This window comes from Schistocerca serialis, chromosome 7, assembly GCF_023864345.2.
Source record: "Schistocerca serialis cubense isolate TAMUIC-IGC-003099 chromosome 7, iqSchSeri2.2, whole genome shotgun sequence".
In the NCBI taxonomy this organism is placed as follows: domain Eukaryota; kingdom Metazoa; phylum Arthropoda; class Insecta; order Orthoptera; family Acrididae; genus Schistocerca; species Schistocerca serialis.
Genome location: NC_064644.1, coordinates 306,635,483 through 306,650,209, shown reverse-complemented (window position 1 = coordinate 306,650,209; position 14,727 = coordinate 306,635,483). Strand labels below are relative to the sequence as shown.

Genomic DNA, 14,727 nt, shown 5'->3' with positions numbered 1-14,727 from the left:
TACCGTCACACTGCTAACCCATACGATAATTGGCACTTGTTGACCCACGGAAATAATTCGCACACTATCCCGATCATTCACCGTCAGGTAATATGGTATTGGAGAAATAAGTAATTGCAAATATTTATTAATAAAAGATGTTATATTTTGATTAGCAGTAGCAAATTATAGCGTCACTTTAAAAATCGACACCATTATACAGAATAAGGTTAACTGTAAAATAAAAATCAGATAGTGATTTATTTTATTTTTAACTTCTTTATTTTACAAATTTATTTGAAAAGACTTTTGGCAGTTATAACGTGATCATCGTTTACTTGTTGGCTGTATGTGTCTTGATCACAAACATAAATGTCGCTGAATGTGCGAACTCGTGAGAAAGACCTGTTTAACTGTCTGTGCGAAAAAACAGGTTCTGCTAATACAAACTTGTCCTTAGCGCGTGCCGGCCGGAGTGGCCGAACGGTTATAGGCGCTACAGTCTGGAACCGCGTGACCGCTACAGTCGCAGGTTCGAATCCTGCCTCGGGCATGGATGTGTGTGATGTCCTTAGGTTAGTTATGTTTAAGTAGTTCTAAGTTCTAGGAGACTGATGACCTCAGCAGTTAAGTCCCATAGTGCTCAGAGCCATTTGAACCTTAGAAGCGTTTGATCTCATGCTTTATTCATGATCATAACACAGGCTACTTTTATTGGGAATTGTTGTCTTCTCATTTGGAAAGTCGTGGTTGAATCACAATGTGTGAGGTTAATGCGGCGTACGACCCCAGTTTTATCGGTATCAAAGGATTTAACAGTGATGGTGTAGTCGCCTAAGTGAATTATCACCAATCTTACAACATTAATTAATGCCAGATTAGCGTAAAGATTTCAAATTAACATAATAAGAGCGTTTTTAAAACAACTAATCAGATGGCAACCATATGGATTTAAGGAGTTCAAAAATTCTCCGGGTTATAACTTAACGATGTTTACTTCAAGTTGGACAGAATCAGAACAGAGGTAAGCCATTGCCTCTCCACGTAACATATTGGAGATGACATATTCACTAACTGTTGCACAGTGGTCAGTTTTTGGACACAGAATAGCAGTTGAATATGAAATTACAGCTGACGATAGTGTTGAAAACTTAATATTCCTGTCGGCGGCGGTATTCTCTTCTTATTTAACAGAACAGATATGCCGCGAAATACTTTATTCATTGATTTATGCACCACTGAATTTGGTGGTAATTACAATAGTAGTGTTTAGGAATTCTGATGTTGATTTATGGTACTGAGGTTAGGAGAAGCGTAAAGTAACGTTGCAAACGCTGTAAAGCGGTGAATGAAACCTAGAAAATGATGTCTCACTCACTAATTTTGATTAAGAAACGTGGGAGATATGACTTATCTACAAAAAACACCGTTGAGAAATAATATATAAGATTTTGTTACTACACTCCATCTAATTTTTGCTACTCCAACGTGTTAACATCACCAAAGCATCTCTGCTTACTCTCTCAATGCATAACAGTCACATAAAACATAACTGAAGTGCTTGTCTATACATTCACTTACAATAACTAAACATTAGCTGCACTATACTCAGTTCTACATTGGATCTTACAGTATTTGTGTATTCATATCTATTTTTATATTTAATTGTGTTCAGTGTTCTGTAAGGCTGAATCCTAATGACTGAATGTGTTAGGTTGCGTGTATCAGTCGGACATATAAGGAAAGTCAGTCACTAAGCAACTGCAGAATTCTACGCAGCAGGATTTGAAACTTCTTGTGTCAAGTCGAAGCTGTCAGAAAGGGCAAGGTGTTTCATGTTAATTTTGGCTTTCGAGTTATTGTTGTGGAGACCAAATCGTATACTGAAGTAGTGAACATTTGTGACGTTGTAGTGAAATCTAGTTGTACTGTATAATATTCAGTATGGGGAGAATACTGATTTCGTAGTTGTTAATTTTAGTCAGAGCTATCGTAAAGTAACTGCAAGCTCCACAGACATTTGTAAAACTGTCTTAACCACTAATAATAGTGAAAGAATCAGATATGAACCAGAAGAGTACAGGGAGGGAGAAGCTAAGACCGAAATAATTCAACAGGAGAGGAATGAATATTGGATGGGTTGATCGAATAACTACTGAGGAGGTTCTGAATCGAACCGGGGGAAAAACTGTGGCACAGCGTGATTAAAAGAAGGAAATGATAGCACTTACCGTGAGACATCAAGGTATTTTCAATTTTGTAATGGAAAGAAGTGTGGAGAGAGGGGAATACTTGAGAGAGACTACTTCAATACAGCAAGCAATACTTACATTTCAAATTCAAACTTATGTAGGTTACTGTTGATATCCACAAATGAAAAGGCTTGCACAGGATACGCTGGTGTGGAGAGTTGCATCAAAAACCAAGATTCGGACTGAAGATAACAACAACACAAGCAACTGTATTTAGCGGCTCACTTACAAAAATTAAAGTAGAATTGATTTTCCATCCAGGACAAACGCTCTGAAATGTACTGAGAAATAACTTCATTTTATTATTTTATTGACAGTTAACGAGACACATTTGTTCGGTTTTATGGTTTCCTAAATCCACTTATTTTTCATATATTCTCTTTCCAACTCCACAGTTTTGATAGTTCTTGCTTTTTGGTATGTCTTCCATACACGTAGCACAATATCCTACACCAGGTGATCGATATCTGTTCAAAATGATCTTCTTCAAGACCTGAGAAAAATAATTTTTCATTCACATCGAGCCAAGATATGTAAATTTAGAACCGTCAGGGAGGAATAATCTGTTTGGCTTGCTACTCTGCGACCACGCCGTATTTACATGTTTGCTCCTTGCGAATAAAAAATTGTTTGTAATCAGGTCTTGAAGATGGTCGCCATAGTCCGAAGTTAATTACCTGGCGGTACATGCTATGGTCCATAAGTGGAATAAAGATAAAGAAATCCTTTCCTGGATACTGAATTACGCAGTGACTACGTCACCATTCTTTGTTACCTACAAATGTGTGACGTACAATAATAATCAAATAAAAGGTTCTAAGACCTGTGGAGGCACTATATAGATTTTTTTCAGCATGACGATAACAAAGGTAACTAACTACAATCGAATTGGAGCCCGTCGCAGCTCTGCCAAAAGGAATTACAACATTGCAATAGTTTCTGGTATAGGAACTGAAATAAATTAAAGTTATACCTTAGTTTTTCCCGACTTACAAAGTGTCCAAATAACACGGAAGTGCAGCAGGGTGAGGTCATCGACAACCGCTGATATTTCGACGAGAACATACACTGCCATTTTCAAGGGACTGGAACGCGTCAACCAAAGAATAATATCACAGCAGGTGAGAGGGTGAGAGTGCCGATTTACATTCACTTAGAGAGGATACGAATATTGGTGTTTTACCTGCATAGAAGGGCATTGCTATTGTTATTTGGACAAGCAGAATTACGTTCAGAAGATTCAGTGTTTACAGTCTGATTCGGTGTATCCGAGGATCGGTGCTGAGCTCACAAAAACTGTTGAGAAAAAGACGAACAGCCTCATGAAGAAAAGTTTCTCATCTCATCAGGCTATCAAGAGCCTCAGTTCTGCTATTCTCCCTAAGTTATATGCCCCCCCCCCCCTTTTGTCCACAAGGAGGTGTATTTCCTTCGTCCTATTGTAACATTGGTGCTCCGACATATCGAGTGGCAAAATACCATGCTGCTCCGTTGAGCCCAATAGCAGGTCGGTGTGAGCACAACATTAAGAACTAGGCGGATTTCTTACGTCGATTGAAAGGAACGCGTTTGAATGACTATGCTATTCTAGTTAAGTTTCGATGTGGTCTCTCTCTTCACTCGTATTCTTCGGTCTGATTCGTTTATTTGAGGTTAGGTTTGGTGCTGAATTAACGAAAGTATTTCTACATGTGTTGACTTCCTCTTACTTTTTGTTCAATGACCAGTACTACGAGGAGACAGATGGAGCTGTGATGAGAGGCTTGTTGTAAGCTATTATTGCCGATTTGTTTACGGACACTTTTGTTGTTTGGCCTCATGGCAGTGAGAATTTGGACGACTTTTTCGAATACATGAATTAAATCCACCTGAGTATTCGGTTTACGACGGAGGTAGCTGTTTTCCCTTCCTTGATACGCTGGTCAGCAGGACTATGGGTGGTACGTTAGCTCATATCGTTTATAGGAGGCTTACTCAGACTGACTTGTATCTGCAGGCTGATAGTTGTCACCGTCAGGCTCAGCGTGAAGGGGTACTTCATAGCTTGCTTCGCAGGGCCCATGTCATCTCGGACCATGAGAGTTTGTCAGCCCGAAGTCACCTTTCGTCAGAATGGTTATAGTGAAAGACAGATTAGACATGCGTTGCATTATGGACAAACTGCTCACCGGATGAATGGTGATAAAACCGAAGTGCCACCAAAATCTACGGCCTTTTTGCTTTATGCAGGGAGAATTTCGAAGAGGATTGGTCGCATTTTGCGGAAATATGATATTAAGTGTGTTTTTCGATCACCATCTAAAATCAGGGTTTTTTTAGGTCCGGTAAAGCATGATCTTGGTTTGTGTAAGGTGGATGTCTACCGTATTCCTTGCAGTTGTGGCATGTCATATATTGGTCAGACTGTCTGGATTGTGGAGGACCTATGTACAGAGCATAAGCAGCACACAAGCTTACAATACCCCAGCGAATCCTCCATTGCAGAGCACTGTCTTGGGAGCGGTTATTCTATGGAATATAGCAACACGGAGATTCTGGCATGCACTTTCAGCTATTGGGATAGTGTTATTAAGGAAGCTGTTGAAACTAAATTAGCAAGTAACCTTATGAATAGAGATGGTGGTTTTTGTTTAAATTCTAGATGGAATCCTGCTCTCTCACTTGTCAAAAAACAGGACGATGTTTTTTCTACCTCACCTGTTGATTATTGATTTCACTATGGATAATTCCTAACGTCGTTGGTTTGTGATGGCGCTAGTGTTTACAGTATCTGTGTCTGTGTGTGTATATACTATCTTTCTGGAGTTCCTCTGAAAATCGAAGTTTTATATTCGCTTGTACAGTGCTTACTTGCTGGAGTTTTGCCTTGAAAATGGCAGGGCGTGTTCTGTCGAAATATCGGTGGTTGACGACGACGTCGCCCTTAAGTTCTTTGAAAATTAAAGTTATTTACAGCAATAATAAATTACATATTACGCGCACAGAAAGTCAATTCGCCTAAATGTACTGCCACTTTCATAATACGAGTATAGCTCTCAAAGGCCGTAAGTGAAAATGATAGCATGTGAATTCGAGGAACCAGGTTATGGGTGCGTAATAGATCCGTTTATAGAGCCACTCATAGCATCTATTGAGTTAGTTTCCAAAAAAGTGACTCCCCAAATCACAAACCAAAATGACTGCAACTTGCGGGCAATGACAGACAAAATGAATATCTTTGCTGAAAGGTGTTAAGGCTAGATCATACGTTAGCGACATTCGAGGTGTGTGTGTGTGTGTGTGTGTGTGTAGTGAGTGATAGTGAGATATCAGTGAACAGTGTGGCATTACATTATTTAATTTAATTATTTGTAAAAAATGATTGTATACCAGAGGCAAAATCTAATGATTGCCTCTAACTAGAAGTCTGTAAATATATGTGTATACGAATTAGCTTATTTTAAATTGGTCTAAACGTTTAAATACTTTGACATGTCCTATATCCTTGTTAAAAGATCTCTATGGATAAATAAAGCTACTACTACCACCACTACTACTACTACTACTACATCAGGAGCGTGCATACATGCTACAGTCTGAGAATCGACGTCGATGTACTTAAGGCCCTTGTGGTTCTCAGCGTCTCATTTGAACAGATGTAAAATTTTACTGGTATTTGAATATTGGGAACATAATTCATAAGCAGTCATAAGCAATTCTTCATAAATAAAGCATACAAAATTTTTGAAAAGAAGGTCATACGTTTTGTGAAATGATTTTCTAAAAGTAAGAAACATTTGCTATAAATGTGTCTTGGGAAGTCACCCTTCAAGATGAACATCATTTGTTACAGTCTATTTTTAATTCGCCTGGTAATTTTCCAGTTGTTTCTAAAACATCCTGTACAAAGAGTTATTTAGCTGTCCCCACTAAAGGATTTTATGCAACTCCAACGCCTTCAAATAACACACACAAGATTTTTCATATTCTCTCTCTCGCTGCGTGCAGATTATTCGTTCTACAAAAAGAATGAACAGGACCACCTTTTTGTAGGAAATTTAATAAAGTCACTCAAAGGCATCTGAAATGATTCTCCAATCTATTGTATCTCATTTGCTGTACTTTATTTGGAGCATCATTCAGAGGCATGTAAACTGTGTCTCTAAACTGTGCTATATTCTTTGGACTAAGCATTTCAGAAAACATTTGACCGATTTTTTTAATGTTTTGGCTCAAATGACTCTGAGCACTATGGGACTTAACATCTATGGTCATCAGTCCCCTATAACTTAAACCTAACTAACCTAAGGACATCACACAACACCCAGTCATCACGAGGCAGAGAAAATCCCTGACCCCGCCGGGAATCGAACCAGGGAACCCGGGCTTGGGAAGCGAGAACGCTACCGCACGACCACGGGCTGCGGACTTAATGTTTTATTATCGACTTTTATTCAAAAAGCATGATCATACGGACACGTCATTTGCCTTGCTAGTGTATTATGTCCTGACACGTCCTAAATTCAGTACTTGATTTGCAGGAAGCCTTTTGACAAGGTAATACCACACCATTGTCCCTTTTTCTAAGCAAAATAGCCAGGCCTTGAGGAGATGAAATCTTACATATGTACCAGCAGCTGTTCATAACATGTTTCAATTTTCCCTCAAATCACTTTTTCTTAACTACCACAATCACTTTCAAGCAATTAAATATTCGTTTGCAAAAGTAGACCTTGCGATGTCAGTGTGATGCACCATTCGTCCGTTGCCTACTCTTCGGTTGGCTGTGAAAATTCGGGTGAAAGCTCAATGTGTAATTTGTAATAAGTCGTCTTTTCGCCTTGTTCATACATTTCACCAAACCGGATCCAGTGTTTATCATATGATGAAATGCATCCTCTTTGTGTGCAGCCATTGCAAAAAATCTCTTTTCGCTATCTTGAACCGTTTATAAAATATGACGGTTTTTACGACCACGTGATTCCCGATGTGCAGTAAAGGCACTGGACGCGCTGGTACGTCCTGTCCACTTAATATAAAAATCAGTATCTCGAGCATGAAAAGAGATATCATTCTGCTCTCAGTTTGTAAAGTACAATTTCGGTTTGTTGGCTCAGTTTCATGCACAATTATGTGTAGCCAAGAATGAACTGTACAAAAAGCGTTTTTATCTCTGCAAATTCTTAAAAATTTCGTGCAGTCATTTACTTAGCTTCATGCAGCACAGTAACTTTGGTGAATAACAAAAAGAAATTAAATCCTTTAGTGAGCAAACATAAGAAGTTTTAAAATGTGGAAGAATAATTTTTTTCACTGTGTAGTTTTCTTAAAATCTGATGATAAGTTTCCAGAATGAGATTTTCACTCTGCAGTGGAGTGTGCGCTGCTATGAAACTTCCTGGCAGATTAAACCTGTGTGCCGGACCGAGACTCGAACTAGAGACCTCTGCCTTTCGCGGGGAAGTGCTCGAGTCTCGGTTCGGCACACAGGTTTAACCTGCCAGGAAGTTTCATATCAGCGCACACACAGCTGCAGATTGAAAATCTCATTCTGGAAACATCTCCCAGGCTGTGGCTAAGCCATGTCTCTGCAATATCCTTTCTTTCAGGAGTGCCAGGTCTGCAACGTTCGCAGGAGAGCTTCTGCAAAGTTTGGAAGGTAGGAGACGAGGTACCGGCAGAAGTAAAGCTGTGAGGATGGGGCGCGAGTCCTGCTTGGGTAGCTCAGATGGTAGAGCACTTGCCGGCGAAAGGCAAAGGTCCCGAGTTCGAGTCTCGGGCCGGCACACAGTTTTAATCTGCCAGGAAGTTTCGGATGATAAGTATTTTGTAACACAATGTGTCCGCTCCAGCACTCGAAATCAAACGACGTCAGTAGGAGGCGTACAACAGTGGCACAGGCGTTGTCAGCCAATGACATTTTTGTAGCCATAAACGCTGTTGTGTTTTGTCACCTGAGGCTATCACCTCTGTCGCTCACGTAGGATGTAGCCAAAACGGTTCGTCCATTACGAATGCTCTGAAACCTGCAGATGATAGTTTTCTCTATATCTATTCGTGAATTCACTTGCGGAAGTAAGGTACTGTTATCAGATTCCGTCCGCTGCTAGTGTTGTCGATGACGCGGCACGCGCGTATGGCGCAATAATTGCGGGCGGCGTCCGCCCTGCAGCGGCCACGCGCGACGCATTCGGACGTCATGGCGGGGCGTGCCGGCGCCGTTTGAACGCCGGGCCGCCGCGCTTCTCGACGCTGCGCGCCGGGCCGGGACGTGCGCCCAATAACGGGCGCCGGGCGTCGCGGCGCCGGCTGCGGCTAGTGGCCACCGTCCGGCCGTAACGCGCACCTGCCGGTGGCGCCGATATTTCCTAAGGGCCCGCCCGGGCGACTCCGGCTGCCAACTCGCCGAGCCATCGATCGCCGCCCTGCACGCTGATGTGGCCGATGATAATGACGGCGGAATTCGCGTCCGCAGCCCGCCACTTCTACTGGCCCCGTTACCTGCTGCTCAACTGGGCAGACCGTGACGAGCTTCACGAACGACTTCGACCTATTTTCATCCGCTGCGAGAGACTTGTCTTTTCGTTTTTATTTTTAATTTCATGTTGGGGCTAGGCGTGTGCGGAGCGAACACAAATGGAGTATCACGAATGAGCTTTCTATTTGGTGCAAACGGTAGGCGATTGAGAGCCTACAGTATATAGTCTGGTTCGCAGAGGAGATTTAGCCATACACCATATGTTACGGAAAAAGTTGGGCGCATTATAAAATAAACTTTTTGGAAATATATTGTAAACTACAAATCAGATTTAAAAAAGGACTGTAATAAAAGTTCTTTATCTCGAAGGGGGACACCAGTGACACAAAACTCAACCCCCCCCCCCTCTTCCTCATCCTCAGGGGATGGGATGAGGCTCATCTTTGAACTCTTATATATGAACCCCATTTTTATTGCTGATTTGGGAAAAATATGCAACCTTCGTATTTAACAGTTTTTCGTTGCTTGATGGATGGCACTGTAATGGACAAAAAAACGAAATGGATTAAAAATCTTTGAAAAAAGACGTTTTTCTCAAGAAGTACACAGTTATCCTAAAATCTGTAAAGGAGCAACAGTTCCTTTTATAGTAAACGAACTTGATTTACCATAACATAATATATTATTTTGTTCACATTATTAGCGTAATTTCTTTCACAGATGCTGCTGAAATGCAATGAAATTGGAACCATTGTTTGGTTCCTTTATGAATGAATTAAAACTAATTTTAGCTTTAACTAGGAACTGTAAGAGAAATTACATAAACATCTGTCAGACAATGAAAAAATTTTGTATGAAAGAGTTTCTAACATTCTGCGTGGAGTCTGTTTGTTCTATATCGTGTCTCCCTACCACTTTCGCGCAACGGCGCTCTGAGCGTGTTTTTTAGGGAATTGACTAGTTTGAACCTGGGACCTGTTGCTGGTAAGGAGACGCCAGACCACACATGACATGTAGAGTTCAGAAGAGTTCAGTAAGACTAGCGATGATATAACCAAATACTTAATGATTTCAGCGTCAGCTCCACTGCACTCCCTGTAAAAGAATCTTAATACTAACTAAATTTAGTGGAAGGGGTTCAAGGATTTCCTATTTTTAGTTAGCTTGTAAATAACATCGAAAAAGCAGTTAAGTTTACCATTGGAAATTTTATTCTACTCACAAAACATTGTTTATAAATTGCACTATTGATAAAAGGAAATGTTTTAATACAGGATGGTAAAAACCAACTGCGTTCAACAAAAATGTGAACGAATATTCCCTGAATGGGTTTCCAAGTTCTACAATGGATCGAAGGATGACCTATGCCATATCACATCTATAATCTAGGTTTAAATTAAGTTTCACAAAAGAGAAAACTATCAAAATGGTCTACAGTGACCCTCAATTATCTTTAATTACTTATCTAACTTGTTGTAAATTACAGTGGCTGATGTGGCTTCTCAATAATTATATAACAGAAAAATCACCGCGTTTCAGATTTTTACTTCAAGTGGCAAATGTGAACACCATGAGCTTTAATTGACGACCGACACTAGTATTACGCAAAAAGGGAGTGTAACAGATGAGACTTCTGCAGTTCTTAGTGAAGCTTTATGCGCTGTTATGCGGCATCGCGTGCGTTCATTACCTTGTCGGTGTTAATCAGGGGGTGGCGGACAGCGCAGCTCCGCTCACCTCGCCGTCTCGGAAACAACTCTCTCCTAACTTCTCCTTACTACAATTTACCGAAGTTGGTTTAAAAAAAAAACTATCTGGCTGCGTTTTCATCTGACCAATCAGGGTCTCAATGTTAACCTTAAGCTCTGTCTCAAAAATTCTGTCTATCCAATGAGAAACGTTATGCTTTTCGTGGTGGGGCAATGTTTTTTAAAGTTTGCAACGTAACAGAGACGCGAAAAAGTGTCACGCTAAAACTTGCAGCTGGTGTGGTCCTTTTAGCGTTATCGTAAGATCTATACTGTTCTTCTGGAGGGCTCTATCTTTTAACATGGGCTGGGGGGTGGTCCTGACGTAATAGAGACGCGAAAAAGTCTCACGCTAAAACTTGCGGGTGGTGTGGTCCTAGTGGTTAGCTGGCGACGTGGGTGTCCCTTATCGTAGGGCCTTCCAGCTTAACACGGTTCTGCTCTCGGCTTCTGTTCTCGTTTCTCCCTTCGGAACTGCGTCTGTCTCATGGTGGGAAGGTATGACATGCATTTAGGCATTCTTGTGTTAGTCTGTGGTATTCCATTTGCTCACTCGTTACTCGTATTACTTTGGTTAATTTAATGTCACGATTTATTCGGAGCTATGTGACATACTACTGGATTTGCTTATCATGTCAGGGTTTTCATGGAAGGTGTTGGATTTGCCTGACACCTTACAAGTTATCTATTTTTTTTTTTTTTTTTTGCAGGAGTATTCCAATTTAAGATCCCAAAGTTGATCCTCTCTTGGCCCTTATGGTGGAGCAGGGGGTTCGAGTTTGGTCTCATTGGAAGTCACTCTTCAAAATGAACAACTTTTGTTACAATCTATTCTTAACCCGATTTGAAATTTTCCATGTGTTCCAAAACAGTTTCAGATGGCTCGTCCTGTATACAGAGCGATTTAGCTGCCTCTACCCATGAGTTTATGCAACCCACTGTGCCTTCAAATATCACACACAAGATTTTCATAGTCTCTCGCTCGCTACTTGCAGGCTATTTGTTCTACAGAAAGAATGAACAGGAGATTACGTAGGAAATTCAATGAAGTTAAATTTCGTATTGTGATATGTTTTCGACAGAGGCAATATTTTTCGAATTATTCGAGAGAAACGTACAGATGTGGCCTTCAAACGCGTTTTTCTTGAATGCCTCGAAAACTATGGCCACCAGCAGAAGCGTTTCTCAGTAAAATTTTAGCCACATTAAATTTCCTACATAAGTTCCCATTCATTTTTTGTATAGCAGTAATAGTTGGTGTGCAGTGAGCAAGATAATATGAAAATTTCACATGTGGCTCTTGAAGGCGTTGTGGCGTCCATAAATCCTATCTGTAGGGGCAGTTGAACCACCCTATATATCAGGTATCGGCAAGGCGAATATTGGATGAAATGTGAAGCCAGACTGAGTGCTTTGGCACTCGTGCCCGGTCATGGCCTGTGAACCGAATCGGCCATCTCTGTTGCCTATGATTATTTTTATCTTTATCACACCAAATAACTCATTGTCCAGAAGCAAAAGTAAAAAGTGTATCAAATAAATGTTGTTTATCTATGAGAGGGACATTAACCGGCATGACTGCACTTCTTGTAACTTTGTTTGTTATTAATATACATACAGTGATTAAAGATTTTTGTGTGTACAATATACAATAGTACCACAACGTTTATAAGGATGGCACAGTTTATGCTCACCGTCTGGTGTGCTCTTCCATTCCCTCGAATGTGAGCTCTTGTTCCCAAGTAAGCGAATTTTCTGTAAATGTTGGATCGTTTCTATTCACTCTACTGGATACAGAGCTTCAGGCTTGTTTACAGCAGGATAGGTAAGAAATGGCCCAGAATATATTTCTAACCATGAGATGGAATTGACAGTCATTAGTGAACAAGAAAACTGCCCACTACAAAAAAATTTGTAAACCATGATTTCGATCCACCAATTGGTGGCAGTTGAACGTCTTTTCATATGTATTATTTTAAATGTAGAAGCAAAACAGATAACTGAAAACATTTTAAATTAATAAAACGCTCATGGTGCATAAAACACTGGATTCATTGCCGAGTGTTTTGCGAAGCACAGTTCACTGAGACATGTATGGGAAAGTTTGTGCAAAAGTTTAAGACTGGAATTTTTTTGCCAAACCCTTTGAGCTATTCCCAGTATGTTTCGTGATCTTTATTAATGAGGATCAGTCTTGTGTCAGTAGTATTGTTTTCTTATTGTCTTATTGTATTTTCTGGGCCAGTTTTATGTACTGCACTCTGCATTATACTAAATCTGATTTTGACGCCATGTGAGGGATATGCCCATAGTCTCTGTTAATGAGATGTTTACAGTAACTTTGTATTTTTGGGCCGGCCACTGTGGCCGAACGGTTCTATGCGTTTCAGTCCAGAACCGCGCTGCTGCTACGGTCGCAGATTCGAATCCTGCCTCAGGCATAGATGTATGTGATGTCCTTAGGTTAGTTAGGTTTAAGTAATTCCAAGTCTAGGGGACTGCTGATCTGAGATGTTAAGTCCCATAGTGCTTAGAGCCATTTGAACCATTTTTTTTAATATTTTGGTGAGGATGCTGCATAGTTGAACCATACTATAGAATCCAAAATAACAGTGAATGCCATTTGGAAGCAAAGTTAAACTGTTCCTCTGCGTTGCTTTAACGTATACTCATAACTAGCGACATGTGACGTCTGGTGCTAATATTTATAAATAATAACGTTGCAGCGAATTAAGAACATATGTTGTATATTTCCTGATTACTTCTGATTATTCCGAATTAAACGTTTTTTAAGCACATGTGTCAATACACAAATCTTATAAACATCATAAATATGTTCCTGATACTTTAAAAATTTACTGTTACTGTATAAAACTGATTATTATTTCTAGTCGAAACGTACTGTTACGTTAAAGTAAAACATGAGTTGTTGTATCATGTGATAACTAATACTTAATCACTAGTAACTCCGGTAAAACCCTATTTCGAACTCCAGATAAGAAATGAAAGTATACATTGTTGTAGTTAACAACTTGTCATGCCATTTTTTTAATCATTTGGATAGAACATTTTAAATAGTCATCATAAAGTTCATTATTTAACTCATGTTGCGCTAAAAGATGACACCACTTTCTCCAAGTATGTTCATGACATTTAAACGTTTTGCAGTTGTGTAAGAAACACTACGATGAGTCATGTACCAACATGGTTTATTGATTTGTAACCCACTGACACAAGTAACAAACAATACCAGAGAAGTTTTGTCAGCATCCAGTAATCATTGCTACCTTAAATTAGCCATCACATTGATTTCAATATGACGTTCAATGTCAGATTACCAATCTTAATCATATCAATTATTACATTGGTATGTGTCTTACGAAATCAATTCTCCATTTTGTAACCAAACACTTTATTAACAATAGACAGACCTGTGAAAAACAATGCTCTTCATGGAAATACTTCTGAGAGCAGTTTGGTTTCCAACAGTTAATTTTGAATAGCAGTTATTGTGAAAGTATTTGGAAATCATTATCGGTTATTTAAAAAGACAGAAAAATTACTAAATTCATTATTTCAATTGGCATAAAGTACTTAGTGGCTGTATAATTAATGTAAAAACCGCAGTTGAACGTCTTTTCATATGTATTATTTTAAATGTAGAAGCAAAACAGATAACTGAAAACATTTTAAATTAATAAAACGAACCACATAATAGGGCAAAATAAATACACAGTTCTTAATAGTTGCAAAGGTGGATGTGAAACACTTTTAATAAATGTGAAACTGCTTTGTGAGATGATACACAACTGACATAATGAAGCATTTTGATTGTTCAGAAGATATTTTTAAATGCTTTCTTATTCACAAGAAGTAGGTTCCAGATGGAATATTTTGCATGAATAATAACCTTCGCTTTTTCTCTGGTTTTTAATCAGGCTCGCTTATATTCAAACTATATCTCAGACGTTATCAAAACCTTTGCCAATACATTACTACGAATACGACGAAGTCCATCACTCTAAGTAACCCCAAAACTTCACTATCGTCGATAGTGGGCGCCAAGGAGCAATCCCAATTCTTCTTTCAGAAGGCTCAGCAGGCTAAACATCGCCAAGGTGCATTATTACCCAAATTATCTGACATCTACAACACACAGTTCGGTTAGGTGAACTGGAAGTGACACATTAAGAGGAAGAAATGGCTACTCTTACCTGTTCTTACCATGCAGTTCGTAGTTTGTCCCGCTGCTACCGAACAGTATGTATTGGTGAAGCTACATAGGGAACAT

General features: G+C 39.6%; 1 pseudogene; it reads left to right on the top strand.

Annotated features, from left to right (window-relative positions):
* The window catches only part of LOC126413032 (coiled-coil domain-containing protein 6-like), a 122,396-nt pseudogene extending 113,847 nt beyond the window's left edge, over window positions 1-8,549 (top strand).
* Window positions 8,550-14,727: the final 6,178 nt, after the last annotated feature.